Below are 19881 nucleotides of genomic sequence, written 5' to 3'. Positions count from 1 at the left end.
CTGATATTATTTTAATCTCAGAGGATCCATGTACTATCTCTTTTAGGAGTCTTTGTTTTTCTATACAATGCCAAAGATCGGAAGAATGCTGGGAAGATGGTTGCCAATGAGCAATCTTAAACTTAGGCCCAAACTTGTTCATCCAGTCATTGACTTAGTGCTGAGGTGACAGTCCATGTCATATTCAGGGTCAGAGTGTAGGGGGCACTTTTGGTACATGTCTTTTCCTTCCCCACACTGACACACAAAAAACATTGCTTTGAAGGAAGCTGTGCTTCTACCTGCTATCACCACTCTCAGCATCTGTGCAGATAATGGAAGATATGCTGAATTATTCTACTACTAACTGATTTTAGACTATCCTAATTTTTAAAGCGTTGCATTTCTTAAGATGTCATGTAGACCTACAGTTTGGGAGCTGAGCCTTAATTAAATCAGATATGCTATACTGGAAAAATATATCTCCCATGTATATAGAACAAATCATGGGGGAAATGTCATTATCCTGCAGAGGTGTTCAGGGCTGGTGTAGAAACCTTTACAAATATAACTCACAGTGTAACTGTTCAAAGGCCCCTGATCTCATAAGCCTCATAAGGTGTCTTCTTACAACAGACCTTTGTGGTCTCACACTTCATTCATCTGCTATGGTGATGTGCCGCTGTTATTCGTTGTGCCCATCCAGTAACTTCAGAGATCAGAGTGAGGGTCCTTTTTAACCTCCAGGGACCTTGGGAGGCAGAAAGCAGGCCAATTTCTCCTTTCAAGGAACATCTCCTCTCACTCACACCTGCTTAGGGTGTATGTGGGGGGACAACAGGGTCATTTTCCTTCACTCTCCCCCATGGGAGATGAGTTCCCTCCCTCTCTCTCTCTCTCTCTCAGACTAGATAGTGAATGGCTCTAGCATATCACAGTGAGACAAGCAGGATCAGAGAGAATTGAGGCCTGCAGAAATAAGATAACCTGACACTCTAGATCTAGGATTTGGGTTCAGGCTGGTCTCTTGGAAATTATGAAGTCTTATGAAAAATTGGGTTTGGCAATTCTGTTGCCTTTTCTCTTCAAAGCTCCAGCCCTTAATTTCATTACAATAATAGGAAAGTAGTAAATACCTCATGCCCTCCTCTCCCCCCCGTCACCTTTTATTAGAAATCAGGCAATAAGCCCAACCTTTTTGGAAGAAGAGATTTGATCGTCTCCATTTGAATAAATGCTCTCAGGCTTTTGACACTGAATTTCCTTTTCCATTCTAACAAGTGAAGGTATCTCTCATTCTTTATTCTAGCCTTCACTTCTCCCCTTTGCAAGTTCACTGACACTTCCCCTTATAGAAACAGACAGACTGCAATATTGATTCTTTAGCCAAATGAGAGGAGTTGCATTCTCTGTGACTACTGCTTCCTCAGTACAGTCAGACATTTTGCATTTGAGTAATGCAATCTGTTCTATCACTATGTGCTACTCTCATTGCCTTCTAGCTACAGATAAGTATCAAGATATGATGGAGGTATAGCTATATCTACACTGCAATTAAGCACCCATGGTTAGGGTGACCAGATAGCAAATGTGAAAAGTCGGGACAGGGGGTAATAGGAGCATATATATGTAAAAGACCCCAAAATCGGGACTATCCCTATATAATCGGGACATCTGGTCCCCTACCCATGGTTGTCCCGTGTCAGCTGACACATGCTTTTGGGGCTTGGGTTAGTTATATGTTTAATGGTAATGTAGACATTCAGACTTGGGCTGCAGCCCAGATTCAGGGACCCTCCTCTGTGCAGCATGTCAGAGCCTGGATTCTAGCCTGAGACTGAACATCTACACCACAATTAAATGAGCCCAAAGCCCGATCCCTGTGAGCCCAAGTCAGCTGACACAGGCTTCACTGTTGCCTTTCCCCCTGCTTATTGGACTTAGATTGCAGGAGATATTAACAGAGCCTTCTAGAAGGGGGCTAACAATGGAGAACTTTCAAGAACCATTAACCTGGATGGTCTGCCATTCAAATGGAAGATGGCTAGAACAATGAACTGGCTTCAGCCCAAGAGAACCAGCTTTACCAGTCTGGACTGCATGGGTCTGTAACCACAGAACGTCTAATCTGATAAGGGAGTTACCAGAGGGAACTGGAACTTTATGAAAGGATTCTTTCTAGTAAAGGGATGGAGACTGAGTAGGAATAGAAGTAGAAGAGAAGGATCCTGGGACTCTGAAAGTATATTGATCAAAATCCAAAAGTGATCTCAAACTGGACAGGATACTATAGGGCAGGTTCTGTATGGCATGCAGGTTTTGTTATTGTCCGTAAAGCTGTATATCTCTTGTGCCTTGTCTCTGAGTAAAGTATGATTGGTTTAAACATTATGTTACAAAATCTGTGAGCTATCTACTATAAGTATCATGAAACTCCAAAGAAGGAAATAATACAGAGGGCCCAGAGCATTGCGAAACTCTGGGAAGCAGGCAATAGGTACTGGAAAGTCCTGGGAGAACTGGGACTAGTTTCAAGGTCTATGCAGTTGGAATATGGATGCCTGTATACCAGGAGAGGATGCTAGATGGAGGATCTATACCAGGGATTGGCAACTTTTGGCATGTGGCTCACCAGGGTAAGCACCTTGGCGGGCCAGGCTGGTTTGTTTACCTCCTCCGTCTGCAAGTTTGGCTGTTCGCGGCTCCCACTGGCAGCGGTTCGCCATCCCAGGCCAATGGGGGACTGCGGGAAGTGGCGGGGCTGAGGGATGTGCTGGCCGCCGCTTCTTGCCACCCCTGGGGTGGTGAAACGTGGCCAGTGGAAGCCATGATCAGCTGAACCTGTGGACGCAGCAGGTAAAGAAACCGGCTCGGCCTGCCAGAGTGCTTTCCCTGGTGAGCCGCATGCCAAAGGGTGCCAATCCTTGATCTATACCATGAGAGTGTTTAGAAACCCAGAGCCAATGCTTGGACTCTGCTCAGACCCAGCATTACTAAAAGCATGAGGTATCCAGTGGCTGGATCCAAACACAACTACCTGGTGAGCAGCCACCAGGAGAAGCTCATCCAGATTTGTAACACAAGCACTGCACAGTGCTAACACTCAAGTCCCTATTTCACCAATATCACCAACTAGTAGGAACTACTGCCTCCTCAATAACACAAGGAAATGTTAGGAATATTGTCAGTAAGCAGGTCAAGTTATATATGGGAAACATACAACTTCTAAGCTAGCTGGACAAACAGGAAACACTCTAGAAAAATGAGAGAAAATAGACTTCAAGGGGAATTTTTTCCTATCAGTGCAAGTGTTTACGTGCACCTGAAACAAGGAGGCTAAGAGTTTCCTCATATACACAGTTCCCCGAGCCAGCCTATTCAACTTGTTGCACTGATGTCCTGCATTATAACATGACAGACCTATGTTCAAGTCTCTTTCCATGCTACACTCTTCTCGGTCAGGCATGGGAATGGAAATGAGCTAGAATGTAATCAGCTCCAGATGAGATAAGATTGTGTTAAAAGGGGAAGTGTATGCATTGCTTGATCCAGTACACAAATGTATCATCCCATAATTTGCTAATTACTGTAAAATTAAAGTTTAGTGGCAAGCATAGCCAGTGCTAATGAATACTCTACAAACTACAAAACAACATGAAGTATACAGTACTAATGGAGGCACAATATTTTTACCTCAAAGAGATTTAGACATAACCAGGGATAGAATAAGATTTTCAGTAAATCACATACAATCATTAATGGCAGGCACATAAATTCTCACACCAAGCAAATACAAATTTCATTCCTTTAAAACTAAACATAACAAAACTTCTCTTCCCAACATGCCATTATGATTTCACTCAGTTCCACTCTTGAAGTTATCACTTGATGGCTGTTGCTACAACCACCTAACTCTCACTGATACTAATGCCCAGATGTCAGATAACCAATTAGAGATGTGCCACCACCTTAAAGTTTATCTGAAATCTATTATTTTAAAAAGTGGCCCTTAGTGAAAAGTTTCTAGTGACAAAAACAAAATTTAAAAATATGCAGATATGCCAACTTTATTAAATGTGAACTAAGTTTCAAGAAGGAAATCTTTAAAAAGAAACTAACATTTCTAAGCATTAAAAGCATTTCTCAATTGTTTTTAAACAGATTGTTTTAACAATTGAGGCTTAGGTATTTTTAATGTTGTTTTTTTTGTTACTTTTAATATCCAGCTGTGTATGGAATCTGAAAATATATCTGTACCAGCTAATATAATTGGTGCTGGGATTTCTGCAGTTGGGATTATTTAGGGTTCTACCCCTAAATAGCAGCTACCCCCTCTGCGTATTGACAGCTAAAGAGTTGCTACAGAGAGGAAAGCTGGAACTCCCTTTCATGACCCCCAAAATCCTGCACACCCCCTAACACACACACCCACACAGAGCAGAATTCCACCAATACCTCTTCCAGGAGATTGAATGATGGACATTTGTCATGAGACTCTGAATTAGTAGTTTGTTGAAATTCAGCTCTCATATGAACACACACAAAACCCCATCCAACTGTGTTATTTTTACAGTCTCGGGATTTTTAATCATATATCATGATTTTGAGGGGCTCTGACTCATGGTATTTGAAAGCTTCGGGTTTGCAATACTGTGAGTTAGACCCAAAGAATCATGAGATTTATTAAAAACCACAAGATTTTAAATATATAGATATAGATTTTAATCACTCATGATTATATCTATACATACACACATATGTGTACATACATACACCATATATATGGAGAGAGAGAGAGAGAGAGAGAGAGAGCATGGGTATGTATACTCTCCCTCTCGTGTGTGTGTGTGTGTGTATGTGGAAGGAGAGAGAGAATATATATATATATATATATATATATATATATATATATATATATATATATATAAAAACCCTGCCTCCCTTCCTCTCTCTCTGGGTGTTCAGAGGAGGCCTCCATTTACTCACTCCTAGCTTCAGGAGGGGAGGGTGTGTCTTTCTAGCAGTCTCCATTATTTATCCCTTTCCTACTTATTTCTCACTTGCCAAGCCCACCCCTCACCATCTCCTTGCTGTGCACTCCCTCCACCACTGGTTTATACTATGAAAATTACTTGTTGTTGGCAATGGATATATGTGAACCAGTACTGAACATGATTTAACTGCAAGTGCAGCTAAGGCCATACTGTGTCTAGCTCTGCTTCTTGATTTCATCCTGCTAGTATAAACAAGGCATTATTTCTCTGCACCCTAAGATCACCTTGCATACTCCACCACATGCCCTTTCCCTCCTACTCAAGTCTTCTCCCTACACTCTCCCAGCTCCCCCGAGTTTTCCCTGCGCTGTGAAAATTCCCTCTTTCTTTTCCACCCACATTATCTCTGCCCCCTCACTCCACTTGCTACATTTGCCTGGTCCATGCTACATTCCCTTTCCCTGCTCCTTTTACTTTCTCTTTGCCCCCATGCCATGCTTCCTCCCTGCTAACACACCCTCTCACATCTCCAGCTTCTCTGTCCCCCAACTTCAGCTGCATTTCAAGATCCTCCACATTATGTTTCCCTGTCCACTATATCAGTCATACACTAAATGGCCATTATTTTCCCTAAAGCAGGCTGCTTTAGACCTTTTGGAAACAGTGGAATATGGTGAGGAATAGTCTCATTTTCACTTGCTAATGATGTAGGGAAAAGGTGTCCATCTTGGCTCAGGGAATCCATGGAGCACAGTGGCCTCTGTGAATAAGAGCAAAACCTCAGAACATCACAAAATCACAAGAAATACTCAAAACAAAAATCATGAGGCTTGCACTGATGACAAGGGCTAGCAATTCTGAAGTCCACTATATGTTGAGAAAGAGTCGACATGGCTTTTGTAAGCAGAAACCATGCCTCAGCAATCTGTTAGGGTCTCAACAAATGTGGATAAGGGGGATCTAGTTAATATAATATACTTGGACTTTCACAAAACCTTTCACAAAGTTCCTCACCAAAGGCTCTTAAGCAAAGTGAGCTGTCATGGGATAAGAGAAAGTCTTCTCATGGATCAGTAACTGGTTAAACGATAGGAAACAAAGGGTAGGAATAAAGTCAGTTTTCACAAAGAAGAGAGATAAATAGCAGCATCCTCCTGTCTGTTACAGCTATCCTCCTATTCCATTTTGTTTCTTACAGCTGTCCCCATACTCCATTTTGTTTTTGTTCTCCTCCTGTGGCCACCTTTCCCTGGCTGTTAAGTTGTTTACCAGGGCCACTGCCCTTCTCAAAGGGTGGGCCCCTTAAGTTGTTTAACAAGAGCCATTGCCCTTCTCAAAGGGATGGCCACTTGTGCTGCGTGCTAAATGGGACCACTGCCCTGTTCAAAGGGTTAGTCCTGTTATCACCTTATTGAACCTGGGCTTGGTGTAGGGCAGGCAATGTCCAGAGCTGCAAGACCTATTGTGTTTTTAAGATCCTGGGCATGAGTCATAGGCCTCATGTGCTTTTGAGTCACCTATTGCACAGGACTCTGCCCAGGCATGTCTCTGTGCTCACCTGCAGTTTTTCCCTGTGCCTCCTCCCCTGTGACAGAGGGAGCCTATCAGGATCACTGGCGGGAAACTGCCTAATTTTGCCTTTAAAAACAGACATTTTTGAAACAAACATCAGAAAGCTTCCTGCATTGCTGCCTGGTCTGATCAGCCAGGGGTTTTGGGGGGTCCTTTCTCCGCTCTCGTTTTATTTTTGAGCATACCCCCGGTTTTTAACCCCCCCCCAAGAAGAATGAATTGCTGCCTGAGAGATCTCCTGATTATCAAGACCATACTGAGCCCTCCTTGCGTCTTCTGATGTTACTGCTGCTTCTGCCTTTGCTGCTGCCTTGGGGACTGGTAAGAATCCCTCTGTAAAACTTTCCCTACTTTTATTTTATTATTTTAACTGCTGGCTCTGTTTCCCTAGCACACAGACTCAAGCTAAACCTTGGTCTGTGTCTTAAAACCTCTCTTAAACTCCGCCTTGCTTTGCTGCTAAAAACAAGCTTGTGCCTCTGCTAAGCTCTGGTCCCTGCTTCAGCTGTATCCACTGCTGCAGCCACCATCCCTTGGCTTCCTTGGGGGCTGCCTTGGAAGCTGTATCTTGGGCACATATTTTGTCCTCTGTGACTTCCCCATAGCATAAGGTGCACCGTAGGTTTTGGTTTTTTAGTTTAATAAGTCATAGTTTGCTAAGATTGTAGAGCTTGTAAGTTTCACCTGCCTTGTTATAGTTTGCTGTTTTGTTGCTCTGTATAGTTGCTTGTTATAGTTTGCTTAGAATTGTGATATTTGTTGTTTTGCCTAGTCGTTGATTAAGATAGATTTAAAAAAGCCATTGCCTGGTTGTATTCTGTACCTGTTTTATTACTTTGTATAAGCTGCTTGTAATTTATATAAGTTTAATTAAGTTAGAGGATAGATAAAGTTTTTACTGCTTGAATTCGTCTTCCCGCTGTCCCAATCTCTCCCTGAACTTTCCCATGTCTGTTTTTCCCCCGCTCCAATCTCCCCCTCTGTATACTTCTCCATGTTTCCCTGTGGTAACCCCTTGCTGCTCCCCCCCCCACGTGTAACTTCCCAAACCCTTTGCCGCTTCTTTCCCCTTTTTTTTTTGGGTGTCCCTCTAGCCCTTCCTTACACCTCTCTGCTGCCTCTCCCTGTATTCCCTGTGTTCGTGCCCCCGCTCCTCCACTGCCCCTCCCCTACCGAAGATCACCATCACACTGCTCCGTTTGTCTTCACCCCGCTGCTCCGCAACTTCCCTGACGTGCTCTCCGCTGCTGCAACCTGCTTCTTCCCTCAGCCGTCTCCCCCATTCTCCACGTGCCTTCCCATCACTTACACGTTCAGCGGCCTCCCCTCTTGCTGCTCCCAGACTCCCCTTAAGTGTGCTCCAGCTGCTCTTGTCTCCCCTACCTCCAGGCCGCAAGCTCCTGAAGACTGCTGCTCTGAGCTTCACCCCACAGGGCTTCAGAGCCTCTCGCTGCTTGCAGCTGCACTCTCCTCTCGTTAGTTACCACTAATCACTCACTCCCCTCCCCCCTCCCGCTTCTTGACCCAGCTTTTAGGTACACTCTTGCTATCACAGTCTCACAAATTAAGTCAGTAATTTTCTACACTGCATAATTTTACTTATCACCCATATTGTATTATTGCACTGTGACTCACATTTTACCTGTGGTTATAACACCCCATTAGTTGCCTCCATTTTTCTAATATACTTTGTGTACCATTTTTATATAGAAGCTACCATTTTATTTTGCATTCCACACTGTATCTAGAGTTGTTCCTATATAAAGTTGAGTTGCTTATTGACTGTACTGTATCTCATTGTGCTGAACCCCACTTACTGTACCCCACTGTTAAAACTCCCTACATTGTTCAATAAGAACCCCCCCATCATTGTCTATTGTAAACACCTTATACACCCCATCCCATCGCATTTCATTGTTAAATTCCCACCACATCCTTTTTCCTTTAACAAAGAAATTAATTGGCACCCCACCTGTGTGGTAATTGCTCCCCAAGATCCCATATACCTGCAGGCAGGGACACCTCCAGAGATCTGTAGTGGGACAAGTACTGTTCAACATATTAGTAAATGACCTGGAAAAAGGAGTGAACAGTTAGGTAGCAAAGTTTGCAGATGATATAAAAGTTTCTCAGGATTGTTAAGTCCAAAGCTGACTGCAAAGAGTTACAAAGAGATCTCATTAAACTGGGTGACTGTAGAAGAAAATCACAGATGAAATTCAATGTTAATAAATGCAAAGTAATGCACATTGGAAAATATAATCCCAGCTATACACTCAAAATGATGGGATCTATATTAGCTATTACCACTCAAGAAAGAGATTTTGGAGTCACTGTGGATAGTTCTCTGAAAACATCCACTCAGTGTGCGACAGCAGTCACAAAAGCAAACAGAATATTAGGAACCATTGGGAACAGAATAGATAATAAGACAGAGACTATAATAATGTCACTATATAAATCCAGGATATGCCCACATTTTGAACACTGTCTGCAATTCTAGTCACCTCTTCCCAAAAAAGATATATTAGAGTTGGGAAAAGTACAGAAAAATTACAACAAATATGAATGGGGTATGGAACAGGTTTCATATAAGGAGAGGTGAAAAAACCTGGAACTGTTCAGCTTAGAAATTGATTGCTAAGGAAGAATATGATCGAAGTCTATGAAAATCATGAATGGTGAGGAAAAAGTGAATAGGGAACTGTTATTTATCCTTTCACATAACACTAGAACCAGAAGCCACCCAATGAACTTTATAGACTGCAGGTTTAAAACAAACAAAAGGAAGTACTTCACATAATACACAGTAATCCTGTGGAACTCGTTGCCAAAGGATGTTGTGAAGGCCAAAAGTATACCTGGGTTCAAAAAAGAATTAGATATGTTTCATGAAGATTAGGTCCGTCAATGGCCATTAGCCAAGATGGTCAGGGATGCAACCAACCCCGGCTCTGGGTGTCCCTAAGACTCTGACTGCCAGAAACTGGGACTGGACAACAGAGGAGAGATCTCTTGATAATTACCTTGTTCTGTTCATTCCCTCTGATGCATTTATCACTGGGCACAGTTGGACGACAGGATACTGTGCTAGATGGAACCACTGGTCTGACCCATCATGGCCATTCTTATGTTCTTATGTAATGAAATGAATGTTACATTAAAATTAACATTTACGTACCACAATTAAAAGAAGTGATGTTGAACATCCTGACCAAATCAAGCATCTCCTAACAGAAACAGATATTGTTTTCTAAAGCCAAACTCAACAGAAAACAGTAAGTTGTGAAAACTTTGAAATACATAATGGGTTTATTTTCTCTTTATTGTTCCAAGAGCAATTATTTCACTTTGGTTGCCTTCTTTTCTACTTGTTATTGATTATCAGCAAATAAGATAGTCTATTAAAAGTCCAGTTAACAACGTTGGTTGTAATTTTATTTGCTGACATTACCACTATAGAAAATGAAAGGTTTTATTTATTTTTTAATATTTGCCACTTACTGATAAAATACAGTGCTATTACTTTGATGGAATAGAAATCTGTTTTCAAATTAGATGCAAAGAGAGAGTAATTATTTGAAGCAAACAAAATTTCGAGTAGAAGCCTGGAAGTATAAATAGAATTAAATAGAACATTTATGAACAAAAAGCCATTGTAATGTTGCCCATATAAGTTATTTAGGATTGTGTTCAAACAAGATGAAGTTGCACAGGTGTGCTGTCATTTTTCCAGAGAATTTTTATTTATGTCCCACAATTTATGTCCAGAACAATAAAATAGGATATATTTTATATTGTGCTAGCAACATGCTAGCTGATAATTGGAGTAATCTCTAGAATTTACCTACAAGGCTCAATTCTGCTTCCATATAAGCGAATGGCAAATGTCACATTGAGTTCAAAAGGAGCATTATTTGACCTTCTCACCTTAATCATTAAATATATTTGTTATAGAGTTTTGGGGTGGAGCCTCTGAAGGTTTCTGCAAGAAACCTGCTGCTGAGAGAAAGAAATAGGTTCTAATCCTAGCTGTGAAGTGTGGATCACTGTGTGGATAAAAAGAATGACTAATAATACTGTACTTAAATAAAAATGTATTAGATACTTTACCTCACAGTCATGTTGTGAGGATAATGTCAAAATGCAGCCCTAAATACCATGTATCAAAGAAGTGCTATTATCCTCATTTTACAGAATTGAAGCATAGAGATATGGGACTTACCTGTGGGGTGTTACACACCCAGTCTGTGGTGGAATTTAATCTGACTCTTCGGCGTGCCAGACTAGCAACTAACCACTGGACCATCATTCCTCCCAGGAATGAAGTCAGTAGCTTTGCCTAGTTAGGAAACAAGTAAAAACTGAGTAAGGACTGGAATATTTGTCCCTATATTTCTGATCCTCACAAGTCCCAAACTCCTTAGGTGTTTCTTTTTCTATTCAGTTATCACTACATATATATAGACTGACTATCACATTAAAGGACTATCAGACTCACGATCCATGTCTGCAAATTCACCCATCAGTTTTTGGTCTCTGTGCTGGGCTTCTTAAACGCTTGCTCTATATACCTGTACACCCGGCCCCATCACTTTATTTTATCTTAAAACAACCAAAACACATTCACTAAAAAAAGTTCAGACCATATTATTAAAAGTTGTAGATGAGTGAAAAAAAAAAAGAAAGTTGCATTGTGGATGACGATGTTGTATGGCATAGGATACAAACTGAATTGTCTCAACTTACAAAGAAAAAGGCAAGTGACATAACATTCACTAGATTCCCAAATATTTTATACACTGCCTCCCATATGCTATCAAGAGAACAATGAGTGAGCATGTGTTTAAAAACAGACTAACACAAACATTTAAATGCATTGTCATAACCACTTAATAAAATCACCACAGTAGAACATTAACACAGGCAGATTTATTGTTGCACAGTGACATGTTTAGGATTCAGATTTCTTTAAAAACGAGTTGTGGCAAATGAAGTCAGTTTTCTAAAGTTCAATGTTGTGCTCCATGTCTCCACTTGCATCCTATACATTAGTGTCTGAAACATAATGGCAATGAGGGTAAACAGAGTAACATTCTGTAAACTGATCTGCAAATATTGCAAATTTTAACACAGTATTTGAATTGAATTACAAACATATTTCTATTGTACATTTTCACAGTATGTTTCTCATACATTCCAGACTACTAAAAAACAACTTTTTCTCTGCAGTTTTTCACTACAGTAAACATGTGTATTCATAGAATCCCAAGACAAAAAAAGTTACATGAGTTAGCTGCAGAAATGGCACATGCACTTGGTGGAGTTTGAAGGCTCATTTTTGAGATATATTGTTAATTACCATGAGTACAATCATGACCGTTCTAGCTCTGGTACAGTTGCAGGGAGGGCTCATGGACCCTTTTCTTGCAGTGCAGCCACACAGAAGTCAGCTATAATTGGGTTGCATGTGCTGCAGAGTGCAAGGTGTGCATGTGCAAGTAAAATGTATTTGGGTGGAACAAAGGCATGAATATGGCCCTGTTGATCCTATACATTGGCAGGTCTTCAATGGCTACAAATTTTGTAATGGTTTAGCAAGTCCCACTAGCATCCTGCTTCCAGCCACAGCCACTTGAGCAGTGTGCCTAATCCCCATCCCAGTCATGGCTCTGCCTTTGCAGTCTTAAGCCTAGTCTACACTTAAAAATTAGATCAACCTAGCTATATTGCTCAGAGGTGTGAAAAATTCACAAACTAAGCACCACAGTTAAGCCAACCTAACCTGTGGTGTAGGGGGTAGGTTGCTATGGCAGAATTCTTCTGTTGACCTAGCCACTGCCTCTCGGAGAGATGGATTAACTACAGCAATAGAAAAAATCCTGCTGCAGAAACCATCTACACTACAATGCTCCAGTTGCAGAGCTGCAGAGCTGTATCTCTGGCCCTGTAGCGACTGTAGTGTAGCTATGGCCTTAGTTGTGCCCTAAAGGCCCGAGTCAACTCTTAAATCAGTGTAAATCCACTAAATTGAGTGGAATTACTCTTAATATATGATAATATGAACAAAAATCAGGCATTGTATATTTTTGTGCACAATCATGCAAGAATATCAGAAACAATGAAAATCATGGTTCCATATTGTTTGTTTCTGTTTGAGGATGCATCACACTCTATAACCCTAGTGGCTGCTAAACACAACCGAACATAGCTTATAGCTTAAATACATTTCTGCCATACACCAGATTTATAAATAAATTACATTTAGCTTGTAAGTGACTTGTAGCAGAAACCTGCCATTTTATTTGTCTGTGAAGTACCATCCAAACCTATGGCACTTTGATAAAAAAAAGTATTATTTAATAAATATATAAATAAAACATACATCCTCAAATTTTCAAACTTGAAAGCCTAAAATTAAGCACCCAAATCTACATGTAGGTAGCCAAAGCAAATGGTCTATTTTCTTCAGCAATGCTGAGAATCCACAACACCCAATGAAATCAATTTATCTAATTCCAGATTAAAGTAATGTTTCATTAAAAGAAAGAAACAGGTGATGATCACATCAAAACATCAACAAAAATCAGTATATCTATATTAGCTGCACAATGGTTCAGTTATTTCAGATGTATACTAGTGGCTCTCACAGCTGCTACACTGCTTGTTTAGGGAAAGCCCCTGGCGGGCCAGGCCAGTTCGTTTACCTGCCGCTTCCACAGGTTCAGCTGATCGTGGCTCCCACTGGCCATGATTCACCACACCAGGCCAATGGGGGCTGCAGGGAGCCATAGCCAGCATATCCCTCAGCCCACGCTGCTTCCCTGCTCAGATATTATAGTAATGGCTGACCATATACAAATGTAGATAGACAGAAGTATACAAATCTGAATTTAGGTGTCTAACTTCAGACTCCAGAGTTTGAAAATTTTGCCCTTGTTCTTGTGTAATCCAAACTGCTGCTGCAACATTTCAGTGTAGAGAGGGTATGTCTAGTGAAGGAGATCATGCTGAGGGAGCTGGAAAACAGCAAACATTGATTTCAGACAGAGCTCTATACCTTCTGAAGATCATAATGGTTTTTGGCTGTAGATAATGAAAGTGGTTTTATTCACAGTAGAAATTGATTGTTGGTGTTAACTGCTGAGTGGTTAGGGTTAGTTAGGATAGAAGGCTATGTGCATATTCTGCCTCCTCTCCATGTGCAAAACCAGTGCCACTGTGAGTTGGACTTCTCCTTCCCTGAAACACACACTTACATGCATCCTGTCAGAGATCCATCCAGTTTTAGTCAGGGGCAGCTCTAGACATTTTGCCCCCAAGCAGAGTGGCATGCCGTGGGAGGCGCTCTGCTGGTTGCCGGTCCTGCAGCTCCGGTGGACCTGCCTGCGGGACATCCACCGGAACTGCCTGCCGCTCTCCCGGTGACCAGCAGAGCACCCCCCGTGGCATGCTGCCCCAAGCACATGCTTGGCATGCTGGGGTCTGGAGCCACCACTGGTTTTAGTGTCCTCTGTCTGAAGAGGTGGAAGGGACAATACTTTTAACATGACAATATCTCTTTTAATGAGAGTCTTTCCAAACATCTACCAGACTCTAGATGTGAAAAGAGGAAAGAAATGAATGGTTATACATCCATCCTCTTTTTACAACTATAAGCCTCTCTCTTGAGCACCAGATGTACTTCATTCCAATCCCCTTTTAAAACACATACACAAACAAAAAAACTAGACAACTGAAATGTTTTCCTCTTTCTCAAATTCAGGCCTATGTCTTACATCTAACAGTCTGTGCTATTTTGTTTTATCTTAGGACCTGATTCTGTGAGGCTCTAAATCTTCAGAAATCAACTATTTCAGTGACTCTGGAGCTCACACAGAATCAAGCCCTTGGACTGCAAGCCCATTGCAGGACTCACAGCCCCCTTTGTGTGTCTAGCACCACACTTCTATTTGTGCTCAATAAACAATAACAATGATCCTTAACAGATGAAAACTGGCATTCCACTTGTCACTATGTGAGGATGACACCCTCTTCCCCTGTTCTTTGTCTCAGTCAAAAAAATGCACTAGATATTATTTAATCTAAACTTTCAGATCCGAAGGTGTCCATATTTTCCCACACACAATTCCCACATCTGTTTCCTAATCAGGGTCTCAGTTTGTACCAACATTATTGGATAGTCTCAGTTCCTGCACTATACCTTCATGTAGAGATCAACATCCCTATTCTGCGACTACATCATTGTGCTATGTAAATCTACACAGACATGCTTTCAAAGCTATGGCACTGCTAAAAAGAAAAAGAAAAAAAAACGCACCCACATTAGGCAATGAAAATTACTGCAGGTGAACATCTTATTACCTCTGAAGAGCAACACCGGTTTGCTTATGTCTTGCTTAGAACAAATTACTCTAGTGATACACAAAGGATAATTTCTGTCTCACAGGAAGCGCTCTGCAAGATGGCCTTTCATAGACGTAACTCATATCACACCAGTCTTAGACAGAAGGTGAATACGTTCTGAGAAATAATGCTCACTGTATCTCTTGTCTGAAGACCAAGGTGAATGTTTCCTAACTTAAGTGCCTTTCCTGACCTGTACAAAACCTGAACAAATAGGTCATGGTCCTGATTATGAGAGGTGCTGAACATCTGCAATTTCTCTTGTAAGATCAAGCCATTAGTAAGGATAGCTATGTAGAAGTTGTGGGGCATGGAATGGGACAGCCCCACAGCCCTTCCACAACTGCTATTCCAACCCTTGATCTAGAGTAGAGTTGACACTCCTGCGCAGTCCCACATAGTAGTTTGTGAATATTAAATACACATAATTTTGGGCTAAATAGCTATGTCTGTCCTTCACCTGCCCATCACTAATCTCCCTCAGCATAAGAAAACCACTGAAGATTCGCAGCTTTGGGGACCTTCAGCAGCCTCTATTCCCCTGAGTGGATCTAACCTTCATGTATTATTCAGAAATACTATAATGAGGGGATTGGCAATGGAATTTAAGGCTACAGCAATTAGATCTGCTATATATTAGAGACTGAGAATAAGGCTGAAGAATAACTATTCTGTTGTATTTTTTTTTGTCATTTTCTCATTTAATTTAAACTTGGGTGAATAGACATTGCATGGTTAATTCATTTTTTTTTAAATCAAGGATAGTTCTGAAGTTATATTTACATATTAAGAATCTATTCTGATCTAGTGCTTGTGTCCATATAGCTCAGAGTTTGTTGTTTTATTTGAATCATTGGGTGTAAAACTTGCCCAGAATTGAGCAATCCCAATTTTTAAAACATGTTACCAGACTTCTAGAATGTATTTTGAACCACTGTCTTTCAACACAGATTTTAAGTATAGCTATAGGATAAATAATTATTTTCTTCCTGATGTGGTCAAAGCCAGGTCAAGTACCTATTTTATATGCAGCACCACAAGAACACAGTGCTAAAAATGCAAATAGTCTACACATTTATGAACCAACAGACTGGTTGCAAAGTTATTCCCCCGAAATCTGACTGCTACTGTTGAAAATAAAACACTTTTCAGTGAATGGTGCTTTTGGAATCCATGAATCTCTATTTTTCTAATATACATATTACATTTAATATGTATTTTAAATTTCATTATATTATCCCTCAGATATTACCTATTATTTTTATCCCATTTCGATGGATAATTTACATTTAACACTGTATTTTACATTTTGTAAATAATTAATATTGAATCAAACCTTCATTAAAGTTGGAGGAGATACTCATTTTTACTGACACCTGTCCAAACAATACTTTGATTTAATCACATGCCTGTTTCATACACACTATGAAAAAGGTTCAAATCTAAGTAGTAAATATGGTGGTTCAAATTTTCAAAGACGTGAGTGCATAAGTGCCCTTTCACTTTTGAATACAAACTTAGGCATGCACATATACATAGGCACCCACATCAGAGATGTGCACACTTACATTGGGAGCAAGGAAAAGTGCACATATATTTAGGTACTCATCTTTGTAAATTTAGGCCTGCATGTTTTAAAATGCCCTCTTTTAAAACTTATTACACAGATAGCAGACAGTGGCATGGCATAACATGAATAACCTAACGTAGGATGTTATTGGTCAGTGATTTGGGAAGAACTTAGTCAAAAGGTTAACTGCACATAAGTTATACTTATACATGCATAACTTTGATTGTGCCATCAAGTTTTGAAAACTGGTTTATATTTTAAGAGGACAATAAATGTTTTGGTTATGCCATTCTCAAACCTATTTTAGCTCTATCAAGATAAATAACTAGTTACTGGTATGCTGTAATATTATACCTGCCGTACTTCTAAGAAATAATTCTATTATAAAAAGTGCACAATGGTATTTAGGCTCTGAAATAGAACAAGAACATTGGGTTCTACTGTAATTCTCTGTACTTAGAACTGATGTACAGTTTCTGATTTTCAATAGACAGAACCAAAAACAGGCAGTAGGTGCATTTAGTGGAGACATGGCATACATTAATGGTGTAGAAATAGCTGTAGGTCCTGTTCCCACAATCAGACCTATACTAGAGAAGCTTTGTATCAGCACAGACCATGGCTTAAGTCACTGGGGCTCCATACAGGCATGGGACTGGATTTCAAGTTCTCAAACTTTGGGCAGATTATGAAACCTACTTAAAAATACCCTGCAAATTTACAGTTATATGTATATTTCCTGCTGTTTAATAATAATAAAATGGACCTGACTATGACCTCCATGAAGCTACATGGCCCACCTATCTCCATTCACTCCCCAGAATATTTTTGCTAGAGGCTGAAGTAGTCTGAATAAAGGTGGGATTCTGGGGCAGTGAGTTTACATACCAATATGTATAGACCGTGTATTGCAATGCTATCCTTAACACCTCTGTCCATGGGGGACCTATGAGTATGAGAACTGCAGGTTTAAATGGAGCTGGATTCACTGGAGGCAGGGTAGAAGAGCTGTGGCCAACAGTTCTCACGTAACTACAGCTTTGCCAATGTTGGTCTAGGCACATCAAAGGTCGAATTTTGCCTTCAATTCTAATTTTGCTTGTGAGTCACTCCCACTGAAGTAAATGGGAATCATCTGAATGTATCGAAGGGAGGAATCTGGCATATTGAGACTATGTAAAACTTCTAACTAGGATGTTTATTATAGAAAATGAGAAGTAAGTTTAATTTAAATTTAATGGAAATTAAAGTGCATATAACATAGTGAATTAGTTAATCTAATATAGTGCTTTCTTTAGATACATTTGACTTGAATTCATATATAAACACTGAATATCTGATGGAGTCTCAGTTATGTTTTCTTTTACATAAATACGAAGGTTGTCAATATATCTTTCATATATAAGTCATAATAATTTCCTTGTACCAAGTAATGTTAGTGCTTATAATAATAATAATATGAACTAGACTAGGGACCGGCAACTTTTGGCCCGTCAGGGAAATCCACTGGTGGACTAGGATGGTTTGTTTACCGCAGCATCTGCAGGTTTCGCCGATCGCAGGTCCCGCTGGCCGCAGTTCACTGTTCCAGGTCAATGGGGGCTGCGGGAAGCAGCACAGGGCAAGGGATGTGCGGGCTGCCACTTCCCGCAGCCCCCATTAGCCTGGAATGGTGAACCCTGGCCAATGGGAGCTGTGATTGGCTGAACCTGAGGATGCTGCAAGAAACAAACCATCTCGGCCTGCCAGCAGATTTCCCTGACTGTGTGCCAAAGGTTGCCGATCCCTGAGCTAGACAACTCCCTTAATATACCCTTACAATGTTTTATTATTTTGACAAGTTTCATATGTGACTATAAATCTGTCTTCTATGTAATTATCAAAGAAAAAAATCATTCTTTTACATTGAAATGATGTTAAAGAGATAGGATTCAGCTATTGCACTATAAATGATATGCCATAAAAATTGAAAATCACCAATACAAAAAATGATTGATGTATTTCCTAGCTATTTCTATATAACTTCTTATTTTAATTTACAGACTTTCTATTCAAATTGAGCCAAAAATATCCAGAATAAAATATTCAGAAAATAAGTACAGTCCAATGTGATCTTTAGTTATTGGTCTGTGATCAAAATTATATCATGCACTACTGGCAATAGCACTATGACAAACTATACAGTAAATTAACAGAAAGCCCAATCCTGTGAGCCCGCATCAATTGGCGTTATGTAGGTAGAAGGCCTGCAGGATTGGACCCTCTGCTGGAAAACTGAGTTTACTATGAGATTCTTTCTCAGTCCTGGCTTGCCAACTGCCATTCAAATCCCTCCTAATCCTCCTTTTATGACACTTACAAGCAATGAGTTAATAAACAACCACAACACAGCCACCACCATAATCACCTCACTCCTCAAATTATTCTCTCTTTTGTGGTGCCCATTGCATCTTGTTTTCTCTGTGTCATGTCTTTTAAAAGCTCTATGGAGCAGGGACTGTCAGTCTTTGTGTTTTGTTTACCACTGAGCACATTATCATCAATAAAGGAAACAATTAATAAAAGAGAATAAATAAATAAACAGGATAAGAGCCAGAGAGTCATAGAATGATAGAAGATTAGGATTGGAAGAGATCTCAGGAGGTCATCTAGTCCAACACCCTTCTCAAAGCAGGACCACCCCACTAAATCATCCTAGAGAGGGCTTTGTCAAGCCAGGCCTTAAAAACCAGTAAGGATGGAGATTCCACCACCTCTGTAGGTAACCCATTCCAGTGCTTCGCCATCCTCCTAGTGAAATAGTTTTTCCTAATATCCAACCTAGACCTCCCTCACTGCAAATTGAGATCTTGACTCCAGTCTCCATGAAGTCCTCTAGGGACTGTGCTATTCCTCTGCTATGCAAGGGGATGGTGATGGACGCTATGGTGATGGATAGCAGAATAAAACCCTAAGATGGAGTGATACAGAAAATGAGAAATTCTTCAGAAAAGTGATTAGGCTGGAAGTGTGGTAAACCTATTATATTTAAATAAATACCAATCAATTTGAAAGAGAGAGAATTGAAAACAACTTTAAAATATTTATTTATTCATATTAATTTTTATTGTTTTCCATAAGCAGGAGGGTGTTTTGTTTTGTTTTTCAAATTAACAAGTTAGTAATTCCATTTTGCACTATGTGATTAAATCTAGAATTTATCTACTTTACTTTACTTACTACTACTTGCAGTAAAAGGTATTATTCAACATGAATAAAGGAGGCAGAATCTGGCCTTTGAAACATATTGGCACATCTACTTTTCCTTCAAAGTTATTACTGTTTGCTTCAACATGGGCTAACAGGAATGGCTTTAAAACC

Source organism: Gopherus flavomarginatus, chromosome 1, assembly GCF_025201925.1.
Source record: "Gopherus flavomarginatus isolate rGopFla2 chromosome 1, rGopFla2.mat.asm, whole genome shotgun sequence".
NCBI lineage: Eukaryota > Metazoa > Chordata > Testudines > Testudinidae > Gopherus > Gopherus flavomarginatus.
Note: the sequence above shows the minus strand (reverse complement) of the source record.